Here is a 4,982-nt window from a genome sequence, read left to right on the forward strand (position 1 = left end):
TTGTTTTAGTTACTCTATATCTTTATAATATATTAACAGATTTCAGACTGAAACTGATTCAATATTTAATTTCCCATCATTTCTAAACTAGAATTTAGGATTCTGTTACAGGAGAGACATGTCTATTGCAAAGTACTGTCTTTCCTGTTACGGGCCTGTCTTTCCTAATACATGCACTATAATTATGAAAATATGTGGTTTATATGTGATTGTAACAAGATTGGATCTACATGCATGCATAAAATACCATTTCTTTTCAAATGTGTGAATGTGGTTTTTATACTAACTTTAACGTCTGTAAAATGGTGAAAATATTGACCAAATGATGTTCAGATTTGAAAATTGTCTCTAAAGTCATTGTAAAATTATTTTGCTCCTGTTTTATTGAAAAATTATAACTGATTCTTTATTTGTCATGCTTTCACAAACTAGGCTGAACTAATTTTATAATTATTTTTCCACCTCTTAATAGTAAAACTTGCATTATTGTGTCTGTAACAGGAAGGACAAAATTTTAGCTGAAACCAGTATTTTGATTTCTTCTTACTCTGAAATCAAATAATCTCCAGGTGGGAGTTTAGTGTTTTTGTGTTCTTCAGATATGTGTTTTATAGTAACGATTAAAAAAAATTAATTCTAAATGCAAGGAATTTGTTGATTTTTCCAATATTTTTTTCTGCGGTTTTTGATAATGACTCAGAAACGGACTAGGGTAAAGTGCGTTACCCTAGTCCAAGATGGCGATAGGCAAATACGCTTCGATTATTCTGCACTAAGTTTCAAAGTTATACAGACTTACATTATAAGTTTTGTTGTTAAAAAAGAAATATTTTATTCAGAAGAGCACAGCGTTTGCGAAAAGTTGGCATGAGATGAGCTAATTAAAGCCAGATAGCGGGTACAAAATTTGAGCATGATTAGGGTAAAGTAAAATTTTGACTAGGGTAAAGATATTCTGAGATTTTTTAGTGACTAGGGTAAAGTAAGTGTAAAATGTCATTTTCCTTGTTTCAGGACCTAAAGGATCCTAATTTGAGGGATGTTTACTCCTTTAGTCACCTGATCCGACTTCTGGAATTCAAATTTCCAGGGGTCCGTGTTTTATATCCTGTCCATATATTTATATTGTTTGTAGTTTCCAGTAATAGCCCGTACGAAATTCAGAGACGTATTACGCCTGGATTTTTTGCAAATCCTGGCGTACAAGAGGCGTATTCTTAAAAATACGGTTCATTTTCAGGCGTACACGTATTTTTGCCAGAAATACGTCTCCTTTTTTCCAGGCGTAATTTCTAAATCCGGGCGTATTTTCTACTTAGTCTCTTTGGCACAAGGAATTTAAAACTTAGAAAATTTCAAAAGGCGTACTTTTGAAAATTCTGGTGGATTTTTCAACTTAGCCAAAAAAACTTAGTCAACTCATTCTCTTTTTTAAAAAGTATTGAGTTACATAAGAAACAATTTTATGATATTATATAACTGAAACAAAAAACAAAATATTGCATGATTATATACATTACAATATTGCATTTAGTTTGTAATTACCTAATTTTTTTTAGAACTTTGTCCCATGGACCTGAAATTTTGTCATTCCCATTTTTTTAAAAATTGATATTATTTTTCTTAACACAAATGATTTCTATAACTGTAAAGTAAATAGTGTATATTCTTTGAACTTCATGATTTGTTTAGTCAGGCTATAAACATACATGTTATTACATCATTTAAATGTTTTTCTTATAAAATGCTTTATATTTGGTATATTCAGATACTATTACATTACCATCAACCTTCACTTCCCTAGCCTAACCTGCTGGGATTGTGGTAATTACTTACAGATGTGTTGAGCATGTTTAGGAACGACTTATCTGTGATGTTGTAAACCTTTCTAAGAACAGCTTATCAATTTACATCCGGTTTGTGTGCAGTTCTATTTCCCACCCTAATTATCTTTAAAATAAGTGAATTCATATAGTGAATACACCTTGTTTATACATTGATGGAATTTTATTTTTATGTTGTGTAAACAAAACAGCATTTTTTCTTCAATTTACAAATTGTACTGAGTAGAACTTCCAGAAATCATAAAACTGTTTAGCTAACTAGGGGGTTGTAAACAACAGCATCTGCATCCAAGTATTTGCGCCAATTTTAAACCACTAGGCAGGTCATGCCAAGAACAATGAGATTAGAGAAAGCCACAACAAAGCACAGATGGAAGAAGATGTAGAAGAGGTAATTATTTTGAAAACATAGCTTAACATTGAAACTTTTTATCTATGAAAATAAAAGACAGCTGAATTTGCTTTTGTTGCAGAGCCAGATGTTAATGATTGAAAAATGGGTCAGTAGTATTTTGAATTACATAAATTATTTTCTAGTGTTTTTCTTTTTCCAGAAAATTATTTACATCTAAATCCTTATCACAGTTGAAAAATTGATTGAATGATGAAATGGTCATAAGAGGAGGAGAAAAGATATTGCAATATTAAGAGTTGACCAGCAGCATTAAGCTTTCCATATTTTATTGCAATAATGCCAGTGAACTGCAGCCATTGGAAGATAATGCATCAGGAAGAAGAAGACTGTTGGCAATGCCAGTTATAAAACATTCAAACTTCTTTTTGTGAATATTTCAATCTATGAAAATGTGATTGGGGAATGTGATGTGAAACGTGAATGACAGAATCGCTTGTGATTTGCATCTTTTATGCCAATTTAGGAGTAAAAAGAATGACAGGAGTACTCGGCATGATTCTCAAAACTGTGATTCACTGTGATTACTGGAATGTTTCAACTGTTTTACTATAAAACTCAGCCTTGGATGTTAAAATGCTGTGAAATGGTTAATATAATTCTAACATGTAACTGTGCTTTGAAATAGTAAATGTAAGATTATGATTTTTTAAATTTTAATGACAATCCTTTATTTGAATCTCATTCACATTTTATCACACTGAAAAATATTCAGAAAATAAAAGTGATGTATGCTAAGCTTAATTTGTCTATTAAATAATCTTTTTTAGTATATGTAGTCAAAAATCTTCGTACTGAAGTTGATTGTGCATTTATATTCATGCTATAGTTGTAGCTCCCATTGCAGTAATATGATTAATATTTAATTCAATTCTATTTAAAGCAGGCATATTTTTTGTACAGGCGTATTTTTTTTGTACGGGCGTATTCTTTAATACGGGCGTATTTATTTTGCAGGTGTATTTTTAAGGGTATGCTTGAAATCTAGGCGTAATTCTATTATTAAAATTTCCAGGCGTACTCATTTGCATATTTCGGCCAAAAATACGGGAGGATTACGCCTCGTGTACGCCCGTATTTTACATTATACGCCTGGTTTTATATATTCATTTTAATAGAGATTTCCACAAGATTAAAATACGCCTGGATTTTTTTGAAAATACGTGACTTAAATTTCGTACGGGAGATCACTGTCCGTTATCTTTACCTTTTCCATTGAGCATGAGACTCGACACACACTTTAAATCGTTTCTTTAATTATTACACAAAACACCATGAAACTGAAAAATTCTCATTTTGAAATAAACCGAGTGCATGCAATAGCGAAATACAACTTTTTGCAGTTAGTTTATAATCCTCTGTATATCTTGAAATAATATAACAAAATGAGTAGGAAAAACGGCGCTCTTTTTATTTAGACGCGGCGAAAAAAAATCAAACATCTACCGATCAATTAAAATATAGAGAAAAGGGGGAGAGGAAGATTTTATCAATTTTAATTTCTTTTCCTTTTTTTTTTTTTTTTTTTTTTTTTTTTGCACTGACGTGTGCATAATGGCAAGAAGTGGGGTGTTTGAGCATTCTTTCATTGGATTTAAGATCGACAAACGATGCAAAAATTAACACCGCTGTATCTACTATCGTAACTGGCAAAGCATTTATTCGAGAGAGAAAAATTTATACATCTCTAAATTCTGGCTTCTCAGTCTTAGAATTTAAGTGGCTTTTTTTAAAGGTGTTTCTTCACAAGTTGAAAGGCCAACTTTTTCCAAGTCCGTCTTCTTTCAGTACATGTTCCACATTTTTTTTGCATAAATTACTATGTTATTACTCATATAAATTTACTGTAACAAAAATAAGGTGGGACCAGTCTTTCATTGAACATTTTCAATAGTAAAAGTTATGTCAGACCCCCCTGCCCGCCCCCTGTTGCTACGTGCCTTAGGCACGAACTCTGTTAATCTCTGTTGAGATTCTGCTAGGCTAGATATTTGGACTGACGCCTACAGAATCTCTAGACACTTCTTCATAATTTATGTCTGGAAATTGAGCACCAACTTTGGCCGACTATAGCAAGAATTATTTACATAGGCAACACTACCGCTTGCTTCAATTTAGTCATTTGATTGTTTATTTGACTCTGTCACTATTATTTCCACATAACTTACTGTTTAGGCATGTAAATCCAAACACAAAAATATTCACTGACATCCGCATTCAAAACATGAATTTCGTAACGAAATTATTTACCTCCTCACATAAAAGAGTTCCTATAGTCTGTTTTCTTTAAGTGTGATTCTGAACAGTTGTCTACAGTGGGTATTAAACATCACATGTATTGAAAACAGACTATAGGAACTCTTTTATTTGAGAAGGTAAACAATTTCGTCACAGGAGCCATGTTTTGAATGCAGATGTCAGTTCTGTAGGCGTCAGTCCAAATATCTAGCCTAGCAGATTCTCAACAGAGATTAGAACTCTGTTAATGTGAAGTTTCATCTGGTGTTTAACTGCACACATCATTGAGCACGGACTTACAATACTGGTGAGTTGGTTTTGCTTTCTGGCACTTCTACTCTAATTTTTCTGGATTGTAATTTGATAAATTTTATAAATACACATTTTTTTATACTTCTCATCAGTATTAAGAATAAAATTTGACTCAACATGTTAGGATTTATGAATGAAACGCGTCCAAAAATTCGTAGTTTCAAAAATTTGCGGAT

The 4,982-nt window shown here is 32.0% G+C and overlaps 1 long non-coding RNA gene across 1 annotated transcript; it reads left to right on the top strand.

The window, feature by feature from the left end:
• Positions 1–1,820: 1,820 nt before the first annotated feature.
• LOC134249763 (uncharacterized) lies at positions 1,821–3,000 on the top strand. The gene is made up of 2 exons (XR_009988352.1): positions 1,821–2,235; positions 2,399–3,000. It is a non-coding gene; the product is annotated as an uncharacterized LOC134249763 (long non-coding RNA).
• Positions 3,001–4,982: the final 1,982 nt, after the last annotated feature.

Source organism: Saccostrea cucullata, unplaced genomic scaffold (assembly GCF_032062105.1).
Source record: "Saccostrea cucullata isolate Sc308-1 unplaced genomic scaffold, CSIRO_AGI_Scuc_v1 ctg958, whole genome shotgun sequence".
NCBI lineage: Eukaryota > Metazoa > Mollusca > Bivalvia > Ostreida > Ostreidae > Saccostrea > Saccostrea cuccullata.